Genomic DNA, 12,425 nt, shown 5'->3' on the forward strand with positions numbered 1-12,425 from the left:
GGCCACAGTTCCTAATAGTGCCACTCCCTAGGCCAAGCATACACAAACTATCACAGTTTCCTAAGTCCCCAGCACTGTAGTAGATGCTGGGGATTCAGTAACTATCAATCAAGACCCTCCAAGTATTTGGCGATTGCAGTAGAATAACAACAGCGCTGTGCTCTGTAATGGCTGGACTTAATAAGGTAACAAGTTGTCTTAGGGTTTTACTGCTGTGAACAGACACCATGACCAAGGCAACTCTTAGGAGCTGAGAGTTCTACATCTTCATCTGCAGGCTGCTAGAAGAAGACTGCCTCCCATGTGGTTAGGAGGAGGGTCTCAAAGTCTGCCCCCCCCACAGTGATACACCTCCTCTAACAAGGCCACACCTACTTCAATAAGGCCACACCTACTCCAACAAGGCCACACCTCTTTTTTTTTTTTTTTTTAAGCAACAATATTTTACTCAGGACTATCTCTAATTATCATTATCAATATCTCAGGACTATCTCTAATTATCATTGTATCTTTCATCCTCATTTAAATATTTATTGTGACTTTTCTGTCTGGTTTGTAATTTTTTTTATTAGATATTTTCTTTATTTACATGTCATATGATTTCTCCTTTCCTACTTTCCCCTCCAAAAAACAAACAAACAAACAAACAAAAACAACAAGAACAAACCCCTGTTGTCTCCCCTCTCCCCATGCTTGCCACCCCACCCTCTCCCACTTATTGTCCCTGGCATTCCCCTATACTGGGGCACAGAACCTTCACAGGGCCAAGGGCCTCTCCTCCCATTGATGATCGACTTTGTAATCCTCTACTATACACATGCTGCCAGAACAGTCAGTCCCACCATGTATAGTCCTTGGTTGGTGGTTGAGTCCCTGGGAGCTCTGAGGATACTAGCTAGTTCATATTGTTGTTCGTCCTAAGGGGCTGCAAACCCTTCAGCTCCTTGGGTCCTTTCTCTAGCTCCTTCATTGGGGACCCCATACTCAGTTCAATGAATGGCTGTGAGCCTCTACATTTGTGTTAGTCAGGTACTGTCAGAGCCTCTCAGGAGACAGCTATATTAGGCTGAAGGCCACACCTCTTAATAGTGCCACTCCCTGGGCCAAGCATATTCAAACCGCCGCACAAGTAAGTATCTACCCTCTTTTTGTATTTTCTTCCTTCAATTCCATCAGTCACTAAGAAATGAGAAGTAACTTCGCTATATAACAACAGCAGTGCGTACCAGCTACTATTATTCAATTCCTCCATGCAGAAACTCAGACAAGGTGCTTAGCTGAGAGGTACACCATTTCAATCTCCCTTTGGCCTCAGTACATCTCTCCAAGAGGAGTGGCCACCCAGGAATCACTGTTGGCTTTTCCCTGGGGGACCATCATGACCTTTCACACCGTTTACACTCACAGACCACTTACCGTCCATCTTTCCCCCCTCCCCCCCCCCGACACTGCAGGCTTCACAGAGAAGGGATACATTGGCTCACATTGGCTCAATGGCTCCTAGTGGTCCTCCGAAGACTTCCCTTGAGTGAAGATACTTGATCATTTGCTTATGTAAGTGGCGTAAGTTATCAGACTATCACCAAATTGTATTTTTTTTTAAATTCGTGCCATAAATATTATTGATTGATGTGAATGAAATTACCTAGGTAACTGCGGATCTTTTGTTTTTTACTGAACGCAATTGGATATTTTTTTAGATGAAAAAACCACCACATAATGAATTCACTCATAGGTGTCTGATACAATCTGAAGCTACACCATTATATAAGACTTGGGATTGTGAATCTCAGCAGTTACTCTACCTTCCACCTCTACAGTGCTGGGGACCTGAATGAACCACCAGAAGTGTTGATAAATTAATGAGAGACTGATGGAAGGAAGGACGTATGATTCTTAAAGAGCACTCCTAAATTTCATGGCCATAAACTCTACCAAGGAGGATGAGGATGACAACCGCTAAGAGCCCAAAGGCTTGGAGATAAATGTTTTTCGGAAAATTCTTTGGCAAGAATTCCAGTCACCTCACGAAGCTCATCTCCTCCACAGGGAGTGTCCACGCTGAATGTGTGTTCTGCATTACTGAATGACCTAGCTTGTCATTTATATGCTTCTGCTCTGGTGTTGAAGTCAGTAACATCGTGAACCTCATGCAGTTCAGTGAGCTCATGCTTGCTCCGTTCCCACAATCCCTCTCTGTTCTCTCCCGTTCCCTGTAAGTGGAGGCTGGAGGCAGAGAAGGGGGGTGGGTATTGTGTTGCTAGGGCCCTGTTTTCATAGAGGACGAGTGTTCTCAGATAGATGGGGAGAAAGTGACATATCCGTGTTCCAGAGTCCCGGGAGTGGGCTGTGGTTTATGTGGGAGACCTGGCACAGTTGTTCAGAGCTAAATCCAAGCGTGGCTTGCTGGCTGCTGACTTTTTGTTCGGGGGCTCTAATTTTAGACATGAATATTTGAGGATGGAACTATGTTTCATGTATGTTAAATGCATGCTCAGAGCCTTTATGTTGGTGCCTAGAGACACCCCGAGGCCTCTCATTCTTCAGAACAGCGTTCGACTCCGGTTTCACGGCTTTCCAGCTGAGCTCTGGCCCTTGGGCCCAAGCCTGGGACGGTCTCCCAGTCCTGCTAATACGGGCTTCCTGCTCTGAGCGGTTCATCATGCTCGGTTCACTTCTGCAACGATGCTTCATTTTCTCAACATACCGTTTATATTTAGGAGACACGGTGGCGGTGGTGATATGTAACAGACACACAGGAACTTTACAACACCCAGGGCGCTGGACTCCGAGTCTGGGAGATGTTAAGGAGAGGCTCACTCTGTCTTTCCCCTGAGAGCCGCGTTTTAAACCGTTCCTTGCTTGAGGCAGAGAAGGAACAAGAGCCAAAGAAGCAGATTGGGGTAATGGTGACGCTGATTGCGCTGATGACACAGGCTTTCCTGCAGCCCGGCTCAGCCAAGCCGCCTCTTCCCACAGCCCGACCCAAACCCCCAGAAAGTTTGCGAAGAAGAAAATGATCAGAGAGTGAGAGCTTAAGGGGTCTTTCTTTAAGAGCTGTAATTCAGCGGGGTCAGCATCCCAAACAGGTAGAGAGAGCAGTTTCCAAGGCCACTCTGCCTGCTCTGTGCTTTTTTTTTGAATCAGGCCTGGCTTCTGCATTTTCAATTATTCAGGCTTTGTCTCTCACAAGTACCTTTAAATTTGTTTTTGTTATTTATTACTATCATAAATTAAAGATTTTTATTATTCTTTAAGTATTTTCTTATCTCTTATATTTTTCTCCCCATTCCCCTCTCACCCTTGCTGGTCCCCCTTCGCCTTCAAACAATGATTTTTCTGCTTTTGTGTCAAATGTATTCCTCAAATGTATTCCACTACTATTCTTCTCTTGTTCAGATTTCCTCTCTTTTTAGACCTGTACGTGATGTTCGTCATTCCCCTTTAAACCTCCATTTTGTCCCCGCCCCAGCCTCCCTCCCCCCCTCCCCCGCCCCCCATGGCTAAGACTACACTGGTATGCTGGCTGTTTTGTTTGTGATCCCACCTACTCCCACTTAGAGTTTCTGATTCAGTCACAGAGGAGTCACTATTATCCTGTCTTCCAGTGGGGTCACCAGCTGCTCATCACCCAGAATGCTTTGCTCATCATGGTCGGCTCCTAGCAGCTCAGAAGGAATAGGACCCTACACTTCCTGAACATTGAGGATGTGCATCTAGGCCCATTAGAATTCTCTTCTTGGATATGGAAGGGGGATTCTGTATCTCTTGAAAAAAACATAATTTTTGAACTTGGGAGCCCTGGGGCAGCCTTTTTATACTCATGAACGGAGAAAGCAGCACCGTGCTAAGAAGGAGGTGGGAGACCTGTCATGAGCGTGGACGGACCCTCGCGCTCTTTGCTCCCCTTTTAGCCCTCTGATCCTGCACTTGGGCTTTGTGATAAAGTCGTCCATTCTCCCCTCTTTGTGACCAGAGCAAGTCAGTGGCTTTTAATGGAAAGAACACTTCCAGCGTCCGTGTCTCCAGATGCAGCTGCAAGAAGCAGGGGAAAACATACAGATGAAGGGACAGAGGTGTATACAAACGGGCCATCACGTTGGGAAACCAGAGATTTGCTTTGTTCATTTCTGGGAAGCTTGCAGTATACGAGACAAGCAGAGTCCTGAGCTAAGACTAACGGATGATAAACATGTGGCCACAGCCGGAAAAGACACGAGCCCTTCTGTGTGAGAGTTTTGAGACAGGGTCACTCGTAGTCCAGGGCTAGCCTTGGACTTGCTGTGCAGCTGAGGATGACCTGTTTCTGATCCTCCTGATGCTGACTGCTATGACCACAGGAGCTGCCCCTGTGCCCTGGAATCAGCTTTTAAGAGATGATGAGTCACACTAGGAAGTTTCACATAGAGCCTGATCCTCTCAGAATCAGATCCTTTCCCAGGCCACGGACTCTTGGTGGGAGCCAGAGATCATTTATCTCTGAAATACAACTTGGGCTGTTTTGAAGTGTGTATATCACCATTGTTTTGCATACCAAAGACAGAAGGGAGGACTTTGAAAGTTGCTTCGAAAATCAGCATTTCCCTTCCCTCTTTTGACACAGATAATTTATACACCACTTATGGTGTGACTTACTCAGATGCCATTATGTTTCAAACACAAATATTCTTGTATTTTCATTATTACAAAATAACTTGCTGCTTGTCCAGCCAAGTTTGGGGGGGGGGAGGCAGCCCTGTCTGCTTTTCATAAAGCACATTCCCGCTCTGCCTTATGCCAACATTCTGTCTCAGTTGAAACGAATGGGGAGAATCTTCATTGCGATTGATGTATAGCTTTTTATGAGGAGGGATCTGATATGAGAGAGGCTCCATCCCTGACTCCATGTTGGACGCCAGGTTGCACGAGAATACCTCTTGGGTGCACAAGTGTAACAGGAGATGATTCTAGTATTTACATTTATCATAAGCTGCTTTTTTTTGATAACCCCTTTTTATTTATTTGTTTTATTTTTACGTGCATTGGTGTTTCTCTTGCATGTATGTCTGTGTGAAGGTGTCAGATGCCCTGAGACTGGAGTTGTAGATAGTTGTGAGCTGCCATGTGGGTACTGGGTATTGAACCTGGGTATTCACTGTCTGTCTCTGGAAGAGCAGACAGTGCTCTTAACCTCTGAGCCATCTCTCCAGCCCTTGTCTTGTAGCGTTTTGTGAATGCGTGTGAGGCAAGAGTTGTACAAGTGAATGGTATCCTTATTCCTAACTTGAACATCGTTCATGTGGCAATTTTACTTAGGAAGAACAAGGTAGTTACATATTATTCATACTTATTTACCAGACAGAGGTACAAATTGTACCCTCTATGCATACTATTAAAAAGCTTTCCTCCTACAAGTTTTCCTACAGGTGTGTCAATTTTTTTTTTCGAGACCTGGACTCTCAGAGTTCTGCACACAGCCTAGATACAGGTTTCTTTCTCTAATTTCAACTGCTCCATTTCATGTACATTCTGCATTAACTGGCCACGGGCTTAAACAGATCCTTTGCTGGTTTTCATCTTCTTTCTCTACCTGAAACTAGTGAAGGTCTCACGGGCTTTTGCTTCCTGTGTTGGTTTCCCCTCGTTACCCATTTTGCCAGATGGCTGGGTTTCACGTGGAGAATTTTCCATAATAACATATCACTTGTTTTCTATGATCCCACCCCGTCTGTCATCTGCAGGGACCAGGGAAAAGAGCGAAGTGTCAAATGAGTCACACATGGCAGCAAAGCTTAGAAAAAGAAGAAGAGGAGGAGGAGGAGGAGGAGGTGGAGGAAGTAGAGGTGGAGGAGGGAGAGGATGAGAAAAGGAGGAGGAAGAGGGGAAGGAGGGAGAGGAGGAGGAGGAGGAGGAGCAGGGGAGAAGGAGAAGGAGAAGGCAGAGGAGGGAGAAGATGAGAAGAGGAGGAGGAAGAGGAGGAGGAGGGAGAGGAGGAAAGAAGGAGGAGAAGGAGAAGGAGAAGGAGGAATGCCAAGTGAATGGCTTGGATTGCCAAGACTTCATGAAAAATCTTATTGCAGTGAGGCCTGTGTGACTGTGTGTGTGTGTGTGTGTGTGTGTGTGTGTGTGTTCTGTGGTGCCAGTGATGGGGGAGCTCCACACACACACACACTCAGAGTTGTGTAAGTACTTGGAGCTTGTAGCTGAGGGTGTTTTGATAGAGCATGTGGATCACAACTGGGGTAGAGGAGTGAGGAATGGACATGGGGTGAAGGTGGGGGAGGGGAAGAAAGCACCGAACTTCAGGAAGGAATTCTGAGGCTGACATTGAAGAGCTTGGGGCTGGCATGGGCAGAGAAGGCAGGAAACTCATACTGTGCCAAGGTTTATTTATTAGACTTGAACAGTAAGAAATAGAATTCCTCACCAAGAGATTTGTAATATGCAAGACACTCCATTCGCCTGGAGTCTGGAGGCAGGCAACACAAACAGCTTTTACTTCTAGAAGCAGAAACTTCCTTTTGACTGATACTGGACAGGTAATGCACAGACGCATTCATGGGAAAGAATTTTTGGACAGTGAGTTGGGAGAAATTATGTAACCTCTCTAGGCTTCAATTTCGACTGAAAAATGAAGCGGTTGGGTTAGAGATGTGGTCTCCGAACAACCCTCTAAGCATTCTTCCTAGAAGGTGCCCCCATGTACTCCGTGTCTGAGCAGAGCTGGTCAGACCCTTCTTGTTTGCTCTATTCTGTAGATATGTCTGTATTCTGCTAGTTAAAGGGAAAGACCATTGTTGCAGCCACTACACTGCACTCTTAAATTCCCCACTGGTTTTATTATCTGCAATGTGTGTCCTGTACATTGGGGTTAACATGAACACATGGTGTATAGTTTGTCAAATGTTTACTGAGCATATACTGTATATTGGGCCTAGTCATATGTGTGCAGAATAAGGCAGTAAGAGACAAATCCCTTCTCACAGAGAATCTGGCTGGGTGAGGGATAGAAGCCTGCCATAATTTGGGTTTCTACTGCTGTGACAAAACTCCATGAACAAGAGCAACTTAGAGAGGAAAGGGTGTGTCTTACACTTCCAAGTAACATCCCAGGAACGTAATCAGGGTAGGATCCTAGAGGCAGGAGCTGATGCAGAGGCCATAGATGGATGCTGCTTACTGGCTTATTTCCTATGACTTGCTCAGCCTGGTTTCTGATAGAACACAAGACCATCCCAGGCATGGCCCTCCTTGATCACTAATTGAGAAAATGTCCTTCAGCTGGATGTCCCCTGCCCCCCAGACTGGGGTTTCTCTGTGTAGCCCTGGCTGTCCTGGAAACTCACTCTGTAGACCAGGCTGGCCTCGAACTCAGAAATCCACCTGCCTCTGCCTCCCAAGTGCTAGGGTTAAAGGTGTGCGCCCGGCCTGCAGCTGGATCTTATGGAGGCATTTCCTCAAGGGAGGTTCTCTCCTTTCAAATGACTCTAGCTCGTGTCAGGTTGACATAAAACTAGCCAGCACCATGCTAAAGGGTACGATCCGAGTGCTCAGAGGGACTGGCATGTTACTACAGACAAGAGCACAGAAGCAGTCGTGGTCACTCTGAGGCACGAGTCCCGGAATGGATGTCTGAGTGATGCCGGGTAAAGTCGCTTAGGCTCTGGGAAAGCTTCGAGGTAGCAGAGCAGGCTCTGGGAAAGCCTCAGGTAACAGAACAGCAGGGGAGCAAAGCCCAGTGGCCCGTTTGATTTTTTCCAGACTGGGCACAGATTAATTTCCTGGCTTCAGATTATTTTAAGGAAGAAAAATCACTTGTTTTGATTTCTGAGATGGTCTCATCTAGCCAAGGCTAGCCCCAGGCTTGAAGTAGGATGGAGTCTTGCCTTGAACTTCAGATGCTCTTGCTTTGGGATCAAATAAGCCGGGGTTATCTACATGAGACGCCACACGTGGCGTCATAAAGGGAACGCTTGATTTAGTCAATTTTTGGAAGGGGTGTCTCTCAGTTCTGCAGTATCCTGTTCTAGCGGTTCTTGTCTTCCCCCCTTTCCCAGCACAAGTTGGGTGGCAACAGAGGAGCACTTGGTCCCCGTGAAAGGTCCTACCTTCCCCGTCCTGTTTACCAGCCTCTGTCTTTTGAGTTAGCACCTTTAACTTTGCGCCTTGACTCTGCCTTCCTCTTCTGCACTAAGGTTGGCTTCAGCTATGCCACCCTGATATTTAAAGTTGGTACCACTGTCTCCGCTTCCCAGCTCTGCCCCCAAGCCCCAGCCAGGGGCACTGTGTTCAGACCACCCTTCACTCTGCTTCCCCCCTCCGCGCCCCCCCCCCCCCAAGGACTCCTGGGACTGCCTAGGCACAGAGCCCTTGAGGCTTTGTTCCTTGGGGGATGAGAGAAGGAAAGGCGTTAGCAAGCAGGGCTTGGAGCTTCTGAGCGTGGGTTTGATTCTGCGTCTACTGAGTCCGTTGACCTTATGTGGTCTGTTTTTTTGTTGTTGTGGTTGTTTTTCTCTTTAAAATTTAATGATCCTGAGAGTATATAAGTTAATATAGGTAAAATGCTTCTTAAAATGCATAGTAAATATTAATTTGATTTTTGCTTCATAAGACAACCCTGGGACACTGGCTTCGCTCAGCACCGCCATCTCTCTGTCTCGCAGCTCACAGAGCTCCATGCTTCTCTGAGCAGCTAAACCCACTCAGACTAAGTCGTGATGGTAAGGCACTGGGTGGTATGACCTAGGTGTCTCTTGGACACCACTCGGGACCTTCAGTTAAAAGTTAGCATCTCTCTCAGATCATCTGTAATTTGCACGGTATTTTCACATGTTTGATTTTATCGGAGTCCTCACCGTAGTATTGTGGCATTTATAGGGGCAATGACTTGATCCCATGTACTCAATGGCTAGATTCAGACTTTCTGAGGACAGGGTTGCACTGGCTCTGAGCATATCTCTGAATAAATCAAAAGGTCGGAATTGGGCATGGACTAGCTAGGTCCAGTATAGGAATCCTGCCTCTAATTGAATTCTTATTTCTTTACTTTTCTAAATAACTTTCCCTGTCATTACATACCTTGTCTTAGTCATTGCTTAAAGTCTCCAAATATCCGTGAAAGTCGAAGCGCAATTTGAAATTAGTTTAGTTTTTGTGTCTCATTACCCATCATAGAACAAAGGCTCATTTATTTAACTTTTTGGAAAAAAATACTCCCATCACTTTTTACTTAAATGTAAATTGAAAATAAAAACCACTAAATCGGGCTGGAGAGATGGTTCAGCACCGACTGCTCTTCTGAAGGTCCTGAGTTCAAATCCCGGCAACCTCATAGTGGCTCACAACCATCCATAATAAGATCTGACGCCCTCTTCTGGTGTGTCTGAAGATAGCTACAGTGTACTTATAATAATAAATAAATCTTTAAAAAAACCCACTAAATCAATGTCTGGTTTTTTCATCAGGCAGTTCATCCTTCTACCTGGTAGAGAGTGGTCAATAGAGAGACTAAAGTAAAAGAGAAGGTAAACATTGGTGGATTTCAGTCATATCATTCCTTCTCAAATTATAGTTATTTAAAACAAGTCACACTGAAGTGAACGCGTGCACAGACTGACTGCTGTCCTCGGTCACTATAACATGTATGCCGTTGTCTGTAGTCACAGTGAAGTGAACGTGTGCACAGACTGACTGCTGCCCTCGGTCACTGTAACATGTATGCCGTTGTCTGTAGTCACAGTGAAGTGAACGCGTGCACAGACTGACTGCTGCCCTCGGTCACTGTAACATGTATGCCGTTGTCTGTAGTCACAGTGGAGCTCATGGCTGAGGTAGTGGGAGCAAGCACTGTCCATCTCTCCTGCAGCTTTGACTCATGTCAAAGACAAAAGCGTGTGCCTTAGAGCTGCGCACAGTCCATTTGGGTAGAATGATCCATTATAGATAGACTCCTTATTTATGGGACATTTCTGGGAGAAAATTTAATTTATAACATGTTGCTTAAGATAGATGAGGCTCCGCGCTTTATAGTATGATATTTCTCCCCTTCAGCCGTTCAAGACCTGTGTCTGAGGTTTGATGAGTCTCGAAAATCATCCCGCGCCTTGGAGAGCGGGCTCAGTTGGAATGTGTAGCTGGTCCCAGAGAGCCTCAGTAGAGATGACTTTGGGTGAGATCCTGGCTCATTCTCCAGCTCTCTTCTTGTAGCTATCAGTATAAGTTCTTGTTATTTTCACACCTTGCTTGGCTGTTTCCTCCTGCCAGTGATGGTTAGAAATGACATCCCCTGTGGAAACCAGGTCTCCATTGCAGGAAGGTAGCCCGAAGTTTAGCCAATGGGCTTCCATTTTCTCCATTAAATGCTCCCATTAAAAAATGTCAATTCATTCTGAAGCTGGCCTCTCTTCTTTTTCTCTAGAAAGCTTGCCAAGTGCATTCCGTCTATACTGAGTAGATTTGGGTTATCATCTCCAGGAAGTTAAGAATAAGTGAAACGTCCTACCTTCCATGGTGCTGGTAAAGGGTTACAGCACGCCAGCAAGGCGGTCATTTAGAACTCCTCACTTCCTAGCTGTCATGCAGCTGTGGGCTCCCGCCTTTCCTGGCTCTTCACTTTATAGGAGGTTTTATTGGGCGCCTGCTGCCCTGGGTTTAGAGGGGAATGCAACTTGTTCTTTTCCTGCTTGGAAATCTGAGACCATGGCTCTTAAGAGCTGCACACTGGGCAGAAACTCCAGTTAGCACCTTAAGGTGTCAACAGGGAGGGAAACTGAGGAAGGAACCTTCTGAGATGAGAGAAGCTCTTCAGGTATTTTAAAGGCAGCTTGCCACTTGGGTGAGTTCTTTCCTTAGTTCTGTTTAATTATCTGTCAAAGTCAGAGTACATGAGAAAGATGCACAAGACAGTTGTACGTGTCTGAATGTAGGAAAAAATGCCTTTTTTTTCCCTGAATGCCTCTGAAACAGTTAAAAGTGAAGTTTCTTCAGGACACAGAGTGGCAGAATTTGATTTTAATATTTTCCCCTTTCTCTGCTGTAATTACTGTAAGTGACAAAGACCCAATTATTTGAAGAGAACTTGACAATTTTTAGTAACTGCCTTTCAAAACATAGAAGTCAAAAACTCTTATTGTCTGACATTATTATGATTGTTCCCTTTGGTTTAGAATTCCTTCGTTGTCTTCTCTCTCTCTCCACTCTTCCTGCCCTTTGTCTTTCATTTATGTAAAAATATAATTTTTTTTATTAGCAATCCTAGAATCAGGCAACATCTTTCTCTCTCAGTTAGAACAATGAGCTGGACAGAGCTGTTTCCCTCCTCAGGTAGACAGGAAAGGATTGGAAACAGAAACACACGGCCCCACCCCCGACACATATACAGCAGAGGATTGCCTGGTCTGGCCTTAGTGAGAGAATGCACACCTAACCCCCAAGAGACTTGAGGCTCCAGGGAGTGGGGAGGGCTGGTGGGGTGGGCATGAGGGGGTTGGGAACATCCTCTTGGAGTCAGGGGTGGTGGGGGTGGTGGTGGGGTAGGAGGAGGTATGGGATGGGGGGTGGACTGGGAGGTGGGTAGTGGCTGGACTGTAAAGGGAGATTAAATAAATAAATAAATAAATAATAATAATAATAATAATAATAAAAGAAAAGAAAACAGAAACAACAAACAGGTAGTTTTGCTTCAGATTATACTGGTTTACTTTCCTTGTAAGAATCAAATCAGAGGGGACCCTGTTACATTTTAAAAAAAATTGATGATAGAGGATTTAGTACAACTCTATTTTGGTTTGGCTTCTTTGGACCCAGTGTAAGAACTTAGAAAGAGAAACAAGCAAACAAAGGATGCTATCCCGTAAACCCTTTGAGCCCTGGTCTCTGTCTATGGTGCCTCTATTCCTGACGGATGGTCAGCCATCAGCCATGTTTATTCTTCTTCAGTTACACACTGACATCTTCCTGCACCCAGCCATCGCTGCCTTCCTCGGGACTGTGACGACCATGTCTGGGGCTGTCATCTCCATTCACAGATCTGCTTATGCACTGTCTAAGGGCAGCTTTATGTTCTGAATAGACAGGGAGTATTTCTCTGAAAGATAACAGCACTAAAGCAACACCTTTGAACATTCTGTTAGTGTAGAAGCTTTCTAACACACACACATACACACACACATACACACACACATACACACACACATACACACATACACATACACACACACATACACACACACATACACATACACACATACACATACCTATACACATATTAAAAGATTTAAATTGATGGGCAGTGGTGGCGTACACCTTTAGTCCCAGCACTTAGGAGACAGAGGCAGGCAGATTTCTGAGTTCGAGGCCAGCCTGATCTACAGAGTGAGTTCCAGAAGAGCCAGGGCTACACAGAGAAACCCTGTCTCAAAAAACCAAAAACCAAAAACCAAAAAAAA

General features: G+C 45.5%; 1 long non-coding RNA gene across 1 annotated transcript in view; it reads left to right on the forward strand.

Moving 5' to 3' along the window:
* Positions 1–7,996: 7,996 nt before the first annotated feature.
* Positions 7,997–12,425, forward strand: part of LOC116081850 — a 6,663-nt gene continuing 2,234 nt past the window's right edge. The window contains exon 1 of the long non-coding RNA XR_004115039.1: positions 7,997–8,080. This is a non-coding gene — a long non-coding RNA (uncharacterized LOC116081850). The remainder of the gene's footprint in view (positions 8,081–12,425) is intronic.

This window comes from Mastomys coucha, unplaced genomic scaffold (assembly GCF_008632895.1).
Source record: "Mastomys coucha isolate ucsf_1 unplaced genomic scaffold, UCSF_Mcou_1 pScaffold11, whole genome shotgun sequence".
Taxonomy (NCBI): Eukaryota; Metazoa; Chordata; class Mammalia; order Rodentia; family Muridae; genus Mastomys; species Mastomys coucha.